Here is a 16713-nt window from a genome sequence, read left to right on the forward strand (position 1 = left end):
AGCTGTGTCCGGCATAGGTTCTATGTAACTTCACCTGAATAGGCATGGGTTCATAGAAACCTATGCCTTGCAAAATTATTATTATTATTAACTCTGCTAGGTTTCGAATCCAGAACCTCGAAGTATTTTCGGCCACCTTGTTAACCGAAGGACGAAAATTAAAGACCAGCGAATTGAGGGACAAAAATTAAAAACCAGTCCATATGAAGGGTAATCGTGCAAATTGCCCAATCTTGATTAGCATTACTAAAGATAATTAATTAGATAATTAAATGATTTAAAATATTATTTATTTAATTTATATTGTTAGAGAATTTTCTAAACAAGACCATACACAGGCAACCTAACTGCATAAAAGGTCTAATTATTGGGCTACCCATATAACAGCAAACCCGGGCTTACTATGTGAAGGAAAATATTTCAGACTCACTGTTGGGTATAAGCTTGTTCTTGGGCTAGCAACAAGTTCAACTTACTGGAACTACTACCTTTTAAAAGCTTTTAACAATTCGTAGCTACATTTTATGTATTTGCATTTCGTAGCTAGTTTAGGGCAATTTCTTTGTATTTGAGTGTATTTGAATATACTACTCAGTCGTATCCAACCTTATTTGATGTTGCGTGTATTTGGATGTATTCAAAATGATTGTATTCGAGTGCATTTTTATACAAGATGGAGTTGTGTATTTTAGTGTATTCATATATCGATGTATCATTTTGTTTTGGCTGTATTTGAATGTATTCGAGCTCTGATCAATAAGGTCGGGACGTCGCAAGGTTGAGTGTATTCGACTGTATTTGAATGTATTTACACTCAGAAAATGACCAAATGAAGAATACAATCAAATCCGGTCTAATATCCGGCGAAAAACAAAATACACTGTATTTAAAAGGGAAGAAAGCAATCAAAATCGGACAGATCTTCAGAGAAATACAAAGTACCACTGTATTTCGACTAAAAAAAATGAAGAATACATTCAAATCCTTTTAAAAATATATTGTATTTAATCAGAAAAGTTTAGTTACTCAATCTTCAGAAGATCTGCAACAACTCCACCAGAGATCATACAAATGCGACCTCGTTGAATAATGTATTCACACTATATTTACATTAAGAAAATAAAGAATAACTCAAAAGATACATTGTACTTCATACAGATCTGCAAAAAAAAAAATGCGTAAAAGAGAAATCTATAGGGTTTAATTCTTTTAGATCTTGTCGAAGGCGGCGAAGGAGTTTAGATCTGGACAATGGCGGTGAAGAAGGATATGGAGTGGTTGATGACAGCGAAGGAGTTGATGATGGGCCGGCGATGATGGTGACGGTGAAGAACCGGAAGGAGGAGATTGAGTGGTCGACGGAGGGAACCAGAGGAGTTTACGGAGGGCACCGGAGAAGGAGAAGCTTGATACAGTGGAATAACTCTATGTATTTGGTATAGCTACGAAGCGTAATTTACAAAATCATATAGCTACGAAATATAAATAAATTAAATAGTAGTTATTATCAATAATTACCTCTTAGAGGTAGCTATGCCAAGCAATTTTTCCTTTAAAATTTTAACCTTATTCCCTTCGGCCTGCAATAACAGCCTTGAAAGCTAAAATTGAGAATCTGACTTTTGTCCTTTTTTTAAAATCAATTACCCAGTCTTCTTTTGGATAGTGTTGTATTATAAAAAACGGGGGGGGGGGGGGGGGCGCTAGGCATAACCTCCATTACAACTCATTATTTGCTGATCTTATCATCGCAAAAAAATCCAGAATTGGCTAAACAGGTATGTTACATCCCGTATTTTCGTGCGTTAAGTTGCATCATAGGTTAGTCACATAAGCTCAAAGGACAGGATTATATTTGAAGTTATAAGTGTTTATGTTATGTTCAACAAGTGATAAGTAAGTGCCGCGAAGGTCGGAGGTTAAACGAATCGGAAAAAAATAAAATAAGTTTTGCTAAGTTTGGGATGTTGAATAAGTTATACAGAATGTATGGAGTTTTGCACATATCCAAATATGCAAATAAAGAGATCGGTGTATAAAAGTTTTAGGTCTCGAAATAATTTCCACGCGGATGAACGATCACTAAGAAGGCGGTGAATAATCGCTACGGTCCGACTTTGGAGCAACTATATAAAGGGGTTTAACCCCTCATTTTCAGCCAAGAAACCAGCCCAAAAATATTTCCCAAAAATTATAGAGAGTTCTCCAACCTTCCCTCCATTAAATTTCAACGCGAGTTAAGTAAAAATCTCTGGATTCGGGTTCCGCCGGCGTATAGTTACGCTTATAATAGTGTGTTGCGGTGAATTTGTGGCTTGGGAGTAAGGCAAGTATTGGAGATATCGCGGTATTAGCGGAAGTAAGGTATGAATCTTTCTCTTTTGGTATCATTTAAGGCTTGTTTACGGAGATAAATTTATGGAATAATTATGTAGCGAATTCGTTTGTGGAGCAGTTGGAGAAAATATCATGTGGAGTATTTGATGGAATATTTTGGTAGTAATGAGGTTGTTGTTGTTTCTGTTGTTGGTATTGGTTGTTGATTGTTGGTATTGAGAATTCGGAGCTAGGCATATAAATAGGGGAGATGCTTTGTCCGAATTTCGGAGACCTTAAAAGGAATTTATTTAGAGACTTAAGATAAAAGTGTGACAATGAGCCCTAATGATAATACGAATGGTTGCCTATGTAGATTATGAGATGACGAATGATCCTAAATAAATAGCGCGACAGGGAGCAAGTTGGAAAGTCGGAGAGTAAGCTCCAAAGGTATGTTAAGGCTAGTCTCTTTCTTCTAAAAAGGCATGATTCCTTTCTTATGAATCCAATAGGTGTTTTCCAAATGTCTCATGATCCCTTTATGTGAATCCATAAATGTTTTCCAAAAATATTCTTATTCTCAAAAGCTAGAAATTCATGATTCATAGAGTTCATGATTCAAAGGCATGACTTCTTTCTCGATAATCCATAAATATTTTCCAAAACGTCCCTATTTTCCGAGTCAAATATTTATGATTCTATAAACTTTTATGAAAACAACAACGGACATGTTTTTACAATGTTAATGACGATGCTAAAGATGAGAATGTTTCTATGATGATTACGACGACGATGATGATGATTTCACGTTTAAATGTCCCAAGCTTATGATTTCAATGTGAATATGAGAATGTTGAGTTATTTTCGTGATTTTCTTGATTTTTATTCATTGTTGTTGATCTCGCCTTATAATAATTGTTCCTTCAAGGTGAGATAGAGCGATGATGATTATTCCATAATATAATCGGAAGCTACCGACCTTACGTCACTCCGATATACTTGTGGCTTTTGATTGGGCTCTCATGCATGCTTTATATATATATGTATTTTACTACACCGAGCCGCGTTTTAGTCGGTCGGGTACGGCACCTATTGTGTAACCACTAATCAATTGGTATTACACACCGAGTCCCGAAAGGGCCGGGTACGTTACACACCGAGTCCCAAAAGGATGCGTTACCGGTACCTGCACACACCGGAGTCCCGAAAGGCCGTGCACGTTACACGCGAGTTCAAAAGGACGGTACGTTATGATGATGATATTATATATATGTATGTAAGAAAAAGTTTTTTTTTAAAAGCCGAGCATGCATGATATCCGCCTTACGAGGCATCCAGATGTACAGGTTATCTCTCTTATTCCATGTTACCTTCCATATCTATATTATGTTGTTATTCATGCCTTACACATACGAGACATTATTCGTATTGACGTACCTCTCGTGGGCGCGCGTTTCATGCCACGCAAGTGTATACGGATGAGTAGAGGATATTAGTAGAAGATGTTCCAGTGGATTGACGAGCTCCATTTCTTCCGAGGTGTTGCGAGTCGAGTATCTATGTTATGGTATCTTGATTTATGTTAGAGACTTTGCGACGAGTCACGTATATAACATGTCGTCTTGTAAGCTCCAGTAAGTCGATGTATCATTATGCATTATGTTACAAATTTCATATGATTACAAATTTTACTTGATTTGAGAAAGACGAAAAAAACATGTTTTTGAAAAGCTTTCATTATGCACTCATTTCATGATTTAAGAGTCCAGTAAGATTATGAGTATAATGAGAACCAGCGGGTTCGCTCGGCCTTTAAGTAAGGGTCGGTGCCCATCATGCCCTATCAAAAGTTGGGGTGTGACAAATTAGTATCGAGCGATTCGTCCTAGGGGTTGTACGCAAAGTCGTGTCAGTAGAGTCCGTTTATGGTGTGAAGCGCGCCACATTTATAAACGGAGGCTACGGGGCATCTAGGGTGGTTACTCTTCTTTACATCTAAGATCAGTGCGATAGAGCTGTGTCATAGGAAATGAGATTCCTTATACGAACCTTTGATTTCGGCGAAGCACGGTTTCGATGGGAGAAAGTGAGTGATGATATGGGAAGTCACAGAGGTAAGTCACTTCGTTGAGGCTACGTTATCAGAATATATATATATATATATATATATATATATATATATATATATATATATATATATATATGATAATGGATACAAGTAGAGTTGATTGATTAAATGTAGATGATAAGTTCACCATGTTTGTGAACTGGACAATTGAATGAATCAAGATAAAGGAATTGATTAAATTGTATCTCTTGATGGTAAGTTCATCACCCTTAATCCGATAGGTGTGATGGGCACCCGACCCTTATTTAGGGCCGAGCGAACCCGCTGACTCACATAATACTCATAATCATGCTGGCGCTCAAATCATGACACAAATATACATAACGAAAATGTATCGAAGAATAATATGATTTTTGCTTTTCTCAAATCAAATAAAATCTTGCAACATATGAAATTTATAACACCACGCATAATAATAGGTAATAGCCATTTACATAACCAAGATCTAATACCCACAACATTGCAAAGTCTCCCGACCCCCGAACATGAAACCATAACATGATAATCCGAAGGTAAACTGAGAGGTATAGCTCGCCAATCCCGCTGGAACATCTTCTACTAATATCGCTACAGGTATCGGGCATGAAACGCATCCCCGAAGAAAGTGTGATATGTAATGCGAGGTAAAGCACGAAATTTGATGATCATCTTTGTTCTTTTACAATCATAGGACTTGTTTTTGAAAACATATATCATGCATACGTTGTTATAAAATCATATATATATATATAGGGACTCGGTGAGTAAAATCATAATATGCAAATATAACGTGTACATGTAACGTGGCCCCGCCCTAATGCGAGGGACGCGGTAAATATCATATGCATGAACATATAAAGGGAGGGACGCGGTAAAAGGGAATCATCATATGCCATCCCGGCCACCTCCCATATCATCATATCATATAACTGTGCCCCGGCCCCGCTAACGCGGGAAATATACGTGCCCGCCCTGAGGGAAAAGGAAATATCGTAGGAATGTGCACGAATACATGGGATGTGTTCTTTAGAAGAGTTATAGATTTGGCATGGCGCACGAGAAGATAGTGAGAAACCATGCAGTTAAACCATCGAAGAGACTCAATAAAGCCGACATTATTGGGATGCCTAAACAAATTCGCTAAACCAATGGGGATTAGAGTATCGAAAGGATTTTTCTATGGGATTAGTTTATACAAATCATTTAAGTCAATATATATACAAATCATATAACGTAAGCATATCAAGGCATCTTGGAAAAATCTTGACAAATATCATATCAAATAACTTATCGTACTTTACTCGGAAACATAGATATATCTACAAGTTGGATTAGAGATCATAGTCATATATCGAATAGTAGGGTTGCATTTTCGGAATCACATACGAACATATCGAAGCAATCCGAGCCTTTTATGAAAGACTACGGACGTTGAGTTACGGAATCATTTAAAAACATCAGGAATTACAACTTATATGCAATTTTGCTTGCTAAGGACATAAACCATATTTTGGTTACATTAAGAATACGAATATCGAGAAACAAATAAATATAAACATGCTCGGATTGCAAGAAAAAGAGTTACCCTGAACGTCATAACTTAGAATAGACATGCCAAAGGAAAGAAAGGTGATAAGAATGAAAGGACATAATGTCATTAAGCATTAACCATCAATAATAATCATTTAAGAATCCACTACTAAACCAACACTTTATCTTGAGTTAAGCTAATTTAGAACATATCAAGAATTGAGATCCAAAGAAACAACCAACCAAACCAACAATCATAATAACAATATATAAGATAACCAGAAGATGTCCAAAAAGAGGAAGGTAAGGAACAATAACGGAAGGGTATTTTCCTTTAAATTCATAAACTATATCATCAAGAAAATTGGGAAGATCATTTAGTACTAAAATATGGTTTAAAAGAGAAAGGTCTAATCAGCCCACACAACAATTGATTCCCATTTAAGCCATCGATTTTCATGGATAATCCCCAACAAACAACAACCATTAGTAAAATAAATTAATTCATCATGTGAGAGACAAGGGCATAGAATACGAAGGTTTATAATTCGAATGTGAATAACTTGGTAAGACAACATGTGGTAAGTATAATACAACAATCCAAAATGTTAAGTTAAGTATGCTTACTTCATTTATATCATATCATATACACAAGGTTTACGAATGAAAGGCATATACCATGATTCCATGAATTGATTATTTGGGATATAACTTCAACGTAGCAAATCGTAACACATGAAAAGTAAATACAACCTTTCTCCTATAGCGAGGAAACGACTAAAGAGTTTTCTTGACATGTTCTAGGACTTTGAATAGAGAGTGAATGCTAGGTGTGAAAATATTTTTTCCTTGATCATCTCCCATGGCTGAATAAGGCCAGCCATGGCCGTGCTTCTCCTTTTTTTTTCTTCACTTTTCCTTAAGACCTTGAAATAAAAGATGGAAATCATTCTTGTCCATATATTTATATATCTATCTAATGTGCACATGACCATGCAATGCTCCATGTCTTTCTTTTATTTTTATTTTTCTTTTCTCCAAATCTCTAGAAAAAGGTCACAGAGAAAGGTGACATGCAAAGTATCTTTGGGGGAGATTTGAGATCACATGAAATGATCCATATTTAACTTTTGGCCCCAAATTTTGTAATAACCCGTGCAAATAGACTACGGAAAGATGAATAAAACAAATAAAAAAAATACTTGTTGTTTGTCGAAAAGTATTCCGACGTACATAAGGATGAGAGGGATATAGAATAAGTGATTGGATGTATAAGTGAAGAATGAGAATGGATTGTAAATAGAAGTATAATATATTTTGAAGGACAGTACATCTCGAGGTGTGAATAGGATAAGTTGTGATATAAAGGTTAATTATAAAGGGAGTAAGTATGCGTATATATATATATATATATATCTCCGAAGTACACAAGCTTAAGAAGTAGTCGTATTATGAGAAATAAAAGAAGATCGTCTCCTACGGATACCCTATTTTAAGGTACGTAACAAGTAAAGTACATAAAGGAAATATCGAAAGAAAAATGTGGCTTTATGAGTTATGAGTTCACCACGATGATAAAGCGATAAAGTAAGGTTATTATCACCAATGACAAGGATTAAATATATGATTATGATTGGCTTAGAAATCAATCCGACATATTACAACACAAGAATACAAAAGAATAGTATGAGGTACAAGGGGCATCGTAGTATGACAAGCGAAGGCATACGCCTATGACTTAAATCCTTGATAAGACGGATGTCGGTTTAAGGGAAATGCATTTACGGTTGCTATAAGTCGATTACGAGACCAAAGAGAGAAATAACTTAAAAGAGACGAAAGGAAAGAAAAGGAAGGATGATTACACGGAAAGTGGTATTTATGATAAAGAGAAATACTGCAGAGAAAATTGGGAAATTTGAATATTGAAGAATGGGATAAGTGACACTACATGGATGGATAAGCACAAGTGAAATACGACGCAGTTAGACATACTATTATTTTGAGTATCACGAAGGTTTATATAATGGAACTTGGTAAGACAACTTATGTTAATTGGAGCGGATGTAGGCATCGAGGTTTACTCATAATTAACGGTTGAGCTAAGCAAAGTACATCCTTGCTTAGGGTGCTATGTGAATGAGAGTGAACGCAGTGTGAAACCGGTAAGCGAACCATTAAGGGATACGTAACTACAAGATGAGTATGTTAAGACTTAGCAAGCAAGAGAAAGTCAACTCAAAAAAGAAATCGTAGAAAGGTGACCTATAAATTACGGGAAATGGCATAAATATGATGCGGTACAATAATGACTAAATAGAACGATTGGAAAAGGATACGTGAGTTCAAGTGTGGAAGTGAGGTAATGGATTTGAGAGACGTGAGAGAATAGGGTTCCTTGTGCGAGGAATAAAGGAAGTGTAATTAGTAAGGAAAATATAAGTGTAGAGATTGAAACGATGAATCATAAGATGTGACAAGCTATATATGAGTTCCCTACTATAAAGCAAAAAAGTGAGTAAAGTTATACGGAAATGGTATAGCTGTTATCATTATACATTTCAGTATGGACATTAAGTGAATCGATGAAAGGAACGTATTAGGCTTGAGATTGAAAGTAAGGATTGAAGATTGATGTGTGGATTTGTTTTGAAGGCACCGTAAGGTAAGATTCATAAGGAGGAGCGAGTGAATAGAGTGCAAAGATTCCAAACGCACTATAAATTCGGAAATATGAAAAACATATATAGTTTGAAGTGAGAATTTTTGTAGAAAGCAAGTGAGAGTTTAATAAGATCTAAGGGTTGGTTGAAACAAAGGAATAGAGTGATTGAAGGGTTATCGTTATTTTGAGATTAAGGAATCGAAAATAATTCTTGAGGAAGAAAATAAATTGAACAATATTCATAAGTGAAGAGGGACAAAAAAAGATTGACATAGATATTGGAATAACTATGATGCTTACTATGGTATGATTACCGTGAGGAAGAAAGAGGACACTGACATAACTACGATGCTTACTATGGTATGATCGCACCCAGACAATTGAATGATTAGGTCGTAGAAAATAGATGCAATAGTGCATCGATTATGATAGCATTAAAGGAAGAAGATCATTGAAGGAGGCATTCAAGATACTTCAGGTGTAAGTATACGAATTACCGATAGCCAGACTTAGCATAAGGACTCTTATTAAAAGAAAAAGAAAAGAAAGAATCGAGTAAAGCGTAGGGTGAAAGGAAATTTCGGTGTTATACCAACTGGAAAAATAAAATACCGCAATGATCGACTCAGTCGCTATGGAAGGGAACGCAAGGATACGATGCTACGAGTTCAAAAGAATGGGTACTAAAAGGAAAAAAAAGTATTAGCGGTGGAATTGTGTCCTAATGGCATAACGGTTTTTACGAGAGAAGAAGAAGAAAAGCGACATGTGATAAAGGTTATAGAATTGTCTATGGTAAGATATGATAACCAAGAAGCAGATAAGGAAGAGAGTAAGAGCACGACAAGATAAGTCAAGAGAGATAATAAGAAGGACATGGCAAACATACGAGATATATAGAACAAAGTGATGATATCGCGAGACAAAGAAGGTTTTGAATAAGAACGGAGGAGTTGATAGTGATTATGACGTGAGTTTCGTCTTATTTTAACATTCGAGGACGAATGTTCAAAAGGGGGGAAGGATGTTACATCCCGTATTCTCGTGCGTTAAGTTGCATCATAGGTTAGTCACATAAGGTCAAAGGACAGGATTATGTTTGAAGTTATAGGTGTTTATGTTATGTTCAACAAGTGATAAGTAAGTGCCGCGAATGTTGGAGGTTAAACGAATCGAAAAAAAAAAAAAGTTTCGCTGAGTTTGGGATGTTGAATAAGTTATACAGACTGTATGAAGTTTTGAACATATCCAAGTATGCAAATAAAGATATCGGTGTATAAAAGTTTTAGGTCTCGAAATAATTTCCGCGGATGAACAGTAACTGCTACAGTGACTTCGGACCAACTATATAAAGGGGTTTAACCCCTCCTTTTCAGCCAAGAAATCAGCCCAAAAATATTTCCCAAAAATTCTAGAGAATTCTCCAACCTTCCCTCCATTAAATTTCAACGCGAGTTAAGTAAAAATTTCCGGATTTGGGTTCCGCCGGCATATAGCTACGATTATACTATTGTGTTGCGGTGAATTTGTGAATTGGGAGTAAGGCAAGTATTGGAGATATCGCGGTATTAGCGGAAGTAAGGTATGAATCTTTCTCCTTTAGTATCATTTAAGGCTTATTTACGGAGATAAATTTATGGAATAATTATGTAGCGAATTCGTTTGTGGAGGAGTTGGAGAAAATATCATGTGGAGTATTTGATGGAATATTTTGGTAGTAATGAGGTTGTTGTTGTTTGTTGTTGTTATTGGTTGTTGATTGCTAGTGCGATAATTCGGGCTAGGGATATAAATAGGGATCTTGTCCGAATTTGGCGGACCTTAAAAGGAATTTATTTAGAGACTTAAGATAAGAGTGTGACAATGAGCCTAATGATAATACGAATGGTTGCCTATGTAGATTATGAAATGACGAACGATCCTAAATAAATCGCACGATTAGAAGCAAGTTGGAAAGTCGGAGAATAAGCTCCAAAGGTATGTTAAGGCTAGTCCCTTTCTTCTAAAGGCATGATTCCTTTCTTATGAATCCAATAGGTGTTTTCCAAATGTCCCATGATCCCTTTATGTGAATCCATAAATGTTTTCCAAGAATATTCTTATTCTCAAAAGCTAGAAATTCATGATTCATAGAGTTCATGATTCAAAGGCATGATGTTTTTCTTGATAATCCATAAATATTTTCCAAAATGTTCCTATTCATAAGAAAGGAATCATGCCTTTAGAAGAAGGGGACTAGCCTTAACTTACCTTTGGAGCTTATCTCCGAGCTTTCCAACTTGCTTCTGTCCCACGATTTATTTAGGATCGTTCGTCATTTCATAATCTACATAGGCAACCATTCGTATTATCATTAGGCTCATTGTCACCCTCTTGCTTAAGTCTTAAAACAATTCCTTTTTAAAGGTATCCATTTAGAGAAATCTCCAATTGAATATGCCTAGCTTTGAATTCTTGAAATCAAAATCAATAAGCCAACAACGGCTAAACAACAATACCTCATTACTACCAAAATATTCCATCAAATACTCCAGATATTTTCTCAACTCCTCCCAGCGAATTCGCTACTAATTATTCCATAAATTTATCTTCAGTAAATAAGCCTTAAATGATACTAAAGGAGAAACTTTCATACCTTACTTTCGCTAATACCGCGATATCTCAATACTTGCCTTACTGATTTTCAATTAGCATTTGACAATAGTATAATGTACAAATGGCGGAACCAGATCGAAATTTTTACTTATCTTGCGTTGAAATTTAATGGAAGGAAGGTTGGAGAATTATCTAGAATTTTTAGGAAATATTTTTGGTGATTTCTTCCGAACTAATGAGGGTTAAACCCCTTTATATTTGTAAAAGTAATTAGCAGACTGTTCACCGACTTATTGTAGCATCTCTTACTTGTTCATCCTAGGATTATTTCGACACCTAAAACTTTTATACACCGATCTCTTTATTTGCGTACTTGATATGTCAACCATTACATGGCGTATAACTTATTCAACATCCCAAACTTAGCAAAACTTATTTTATTTTACGTATTCTCATGCGTTAAGTTGCATCATAGGTTAGTCACATAAGGTCAAAGGACAGGATTATGTTTGAAGTTATAAGTGTTTATGTTATGTTCAACAAGTGATAAGTAAGTGCCGCGAATGTTGGAGGTTAAACGAAAAAAAAAAGTTTTTGAGTTTGGGATGTTGAATAAGTTATACGGGTACATGAAGTTTTGAACATATCCAAGTATGCAAATAAAGATATCGGTGTATAAAAGTTTTAGTTCTCGAAATAATTTCCGCGGATGAGCAGTAACTACTACAGTGACTTCGGACCAATTATATAAAGGGGTTTAACCCCTCATTTTCAGCCAAGAAATCAGCCCAAAAATATTTCCCAAAAATTCTAGAGAATTCTCCAACCTTCCCTCCATTAAATTTCAACGCGAGTTAAGTAAAAATTTCCGGATTCGGGTTCGGCATATAGCTACGATTATACTATTGTGTTGCGGTGAATTTGTTAATTGGGAGTAAGGCAAGTATTGGAGATATCGTGGTATTAGCGGAAGTAAGGTATGAATCTTTCTCTTTTAGTATCATTTAAGACTTATTTACGGAGATAAATTTATGGAATAATTATGTAGCGAATTCGTTTGTGGAGGAGTTGGAGAAAATATCATGTGGAGTATTTGATGGAATATTTTGGTAGTAATGGGTTGTTGTTGTTTCTGTTGTTGTTATTGGTTGTTGATTGTTAGTGCGATAATTCGGGCTAGGCATATAAATGGGAGAATCTTTGTCATATATGAGACCTTAAAGGAATTTATTTAGAGACTTAAGATAAGAGTGTGACAATGAGCCTAATGATAATACGAATGGTTGCCTATGTAGATTATGAAATGACGAACGATCCTAAATAAATCGCACGACAGGAAGCAAGTTGGAAAGTCGGAGAATAAGCTCCAAAGGTATGTTAAGGCTAGTCCCTTTCTTCTAAAGGCATGATTCCTTCTTATGAATCCAATAGGTGTTTTCCAAATGTCCCTTGATCCCTTTATGTGAATCCATAAATGTTTTCCAAAAATATTCTTATTCTCAAAGCTAGAAATTCATGATTCATAGAGTTCATGATTCAAAGGCATGATGTTTTTTTTGATAATCCATAAATATTTTCCAAAATGTTCCTATTTTTCGAGTCAAAGATTTATGATTCTATAAGCTCTGGTATGACAAACAACAACGGACATGTTTTTACAATATGAATGACGATGTTAAAGATGAGAATGTTTCTATGATGATGATGATTCTAATTCTAGAAATTTCAAAGCTTATGATGTTAATACTATTATGAGATTATTGAGCTTATTTCATGATTTTCTTGACTTTATTCATTGTTGATTGATCTCACCTTATAATAATCGTTCCTTCAAGGGTGGGATAAACGATAATGATTGATCCATAATATAATCGGAGGCTACCGACCTTACGAGACTCCGATATAGTTGTGGCTTTGATTGGGCTCTCATGCATGCTTTATATATATGTATGTATTTTCTTCTCACCGAGTCAGCGGCTATAGTCGGCGAGTACGGCACCTATTGGCAACCAGCGATCGGAGAGTATTACACACCGAGTCCGAAAGGGTCGGGTCCGTTACACACCGAGTCCCGAAAGGGCCTGGTACGTTATGATGATAATATTATATATATGTATGTAAGAAAAAGTTTTTTTAAAAAAGCCGAGGCATGCATGACATCCGCTTATGAGGCATCCGGATGTACGGGTTATCTCTCTTATTCCATGTTACCTTCCATATCTATATTATGTTGTTATTCATGCCTTACATACTTAGTACATTATTCGTGCGATGTCCCTTCTGTGGATGACTGCGTTTCATGCCACGCGGTGTATACGGATGAGTAGAGGATATTAGTAGAAGATGTTCCAATTGAATTGGCGAAGCTCCATTTTCCTTCGAGGTGTTGCGAGTCGGGTATCTATGTTATGGTATTTGGATTTATGTTAGAGACTTTGCGAACGGAGTCACGTATATAACATGTCAGATCTTGTAAGCGGCTCTGTACGAAATGTATCATTATGCATTATGTTACAAATTTCATATGATTACATTTTACTTGATTTGAGAAACGAAAAGCATGTTTTTGAAAAGCTTTCATTATGCATTTTCATGATTTAAGTCCGGTGAGATTATGAGTATAACGAGAACCCGGCGGGTTCGCTCGGCCTAATAAAGGTCGGTGCCGTCATACTTATCAAAAGTTGGGGTGTGACACGCAGTAGGAACTCCGAGGCTAGCTAGTTGGCAAACTTCGCGGACTATCTCTTTTTTCTCCGATTGCACATGTGACAAACTACCCGTGGTTACGACTAAGAGCATCGACTCTTGCATTAGCTTTCGGGATAGTACGAATATTCAAGTTGTAATCTTTGACCGACTCTAGCCATCGCCTTTGACGTAAATTCAAGTCTTTTGCGGCAAAGATATCTTTGGGCTCTTATAATCCGTATAAATATCAACATGGACACCATATAAGTAGTGTCTCCACATCTTCAAGGAATGAATTACCGCAACTAACTCAAGATCATGGGTTGGATAATTCTTTTCATGCTTCTTCAGCTGTCTGGAGGCATAAGTAATAACCTTACCGTCTTTGCATTAATACATAGCCCAAACTAATACCTGAGGCATCACAGTATATTACATATCCTCTTGTTTCCCTACGGAAGAGTCCAAGGCAGTCTTGAGGTCAGTTTGTCCTTCAATATCACGAAAACTCTGTTCATGCATCCGTCCTTTGGAGACTTGGGCGATTTACGAGTCAGGCTTAGTCAATAAATTTGAAAAGAAAAGAGAAAATCCTTCCAAACCCATAATATCTTTAGGCCCGAAACTACGTATCTCCGTTGGTGTCGTGGGCCTTGGCCATCTTCACATCTTCAATCTTTTGATATCACTCCTAATGCCTACTTTGAAATAATAATGTGAACAAGAAAAGCCACGGAGTTTAACCAAAATTCACACTTGGAAAACTTCACATATAATTCTCTATCTCGAAGAATTCTAAGCCTTTGCATGTAGATGATCTGCATGTTCAGCCTCTGATGAAGAATAAACCCGAATATCATCTATAAACACAATCACGAACAGATCTAGAAAGGGTCTGAATACATGATTCATCAAGTCCATGAATACATCTGGAGCATTAGTCAACCCGAATGACATGACATGTAACTTCTGTGGTACACATGCTCTAGTCTGAATGTCTTTGGAATATCTTCCTCCTTCGCCCTAACACGATGATATCCGATCTCAAATTTATCTTTGAAATATTTAGTGCCTTGCAAGCTGGTCAAATAAATCATCGATCCTCGAAAGCGGATACTTATTCTTTACGGTCATTTTATTCGGTTGTCGATAATCAATACACATTGCAAAGACCATCCTTTTTCACACAAATAATTTAGAAGTGGCGCTCCTACGGTGATGTACTTGGGCCTAATAAAGCCTTTCTCGAGTAAATCTCGCAATTGCTCCTTCAATTCTTTCTGAGTGGGTGTTCGGTATTCGGTTCGATATTTTTAAAGTTCAGGTTCGGTAATTACGATAATCGGTAATTGAAAGTAGATACCAAATATCGAACTTTCGAACTTCGGTTAGTAATTCGATCGGTAAATCAAACTTCGGTTCGATGCGGTATTAGGTAATTACCATATTAAGTCGAGTTCATTATATTACATCAATGGTTAGATAACAAGCACGAGATTTGGGTTTTCTTAATTTTTTTTCGTGTAAATTTGGATACCGTTTTGGTACATTTTGAATGAATATATGTGATTAATAGTGACGGTTGATTTGGGGTTCAACTTTTTCAAGATTTGTTATGAAGTAAAAAACTCCCTTGTCCTTAAATGATGAAGTTGCGTAACTAACACATAGTAGCTCCTCAATGTTTTGGTACCTCTAGCTTAATATTTATACATTAAATAAGAAAAACAGGAAATTGAAATCTGGAAACTCATCATGGTTTTCACTTCCGGTTGCCTTAACTTTGTTGGAACTATAGTTTTTGATAAATCATCTGCAACAATTATAAGATGTAAAAGATCAGAATAACAGGTTTTCATTTTTCTCAACAATCAGTGCTCAAAATGCAATTAACATGATCTACGCTAATGGTTAATAATATAAGGAGAGCATGAGAACTTTCACTATCAAAGAAATGTATAAGCTAAGGACATGGGGGTGATGGGCGGTCGCGGTGGTAATTTGGACTATTAATTTAATGGCCCTCTATTTAATAACTATTTCGGTGATAGGGGAAATACCGAATTATCGAACTTATAATTCTGAATACGAAGCCGAATACCGAACTTTTTTAATTTTATTACCGAAAAATCGAACAAAAATCGAAATACCGAATACCGAAATATCGAAACCCTCAGTTCGGTTCGGTAATTCAGTTTTCGGTGTTTTATGCCCAGCCCTAATTCTTTCAACTCGGCAGGTGCCGTTCCTAGGAAAGGAATGGATATTGGGTGATGTCACAGCGATAGATCGGTAGTAAAATCAATCTCCATTCCGGGTGGAATGCACAGAAGCTCATCGGGAAATACTTTTGGGAACTCATTGACTACGAGACGGAGGCGAAGAAGTCGGTGAATGCCTTACACATCACGAACTCGAACTAGGTGATAAAAATATACTACTTTTTAGTGTCATCTTTCTTGCCTTAAAGGTAGAAATAAACCTACTCCTCGGTGAAGCGGCATTTCCCTTCCACTCTGGGGTAGCTCGTCGGGGGGCCGGAATCGGAACTATCTTTGTTCTACGGTCAACATTAGTGTAATAGGAAGCCAACCAATCCATGCCCATAATAACATCGAAATCAATCATGTCTAACTCAATTAAATTTGTTAGGGTGTGGCGGTTACAAACCATCACAACACATCCTCGATATACTCGCCTAGTTATAACTGGATCACCGACCGGCGTTGACACCTCAAATGGCTCAATCAAGTCAGGCTCTATCCCAAACTTACTAGCAACGAATGTAGTAACATATGATAAGGTG

This window comes from Lycium ferocissimum, chromosome 9, assembly GCF_029784015.1.
Source record: "Lycium ferocissimum isolate CSIRO_LF1 chromosome 9, AGI_CSIRO_Lferr_CH_V1, whole genome shotgun sequence".
NCBI lineage: Eukaryota > Viridiplantae > Streptophyta > Magnoliopsida > Solanales > Solanaceae > Lycium > Lycium ferocissimum.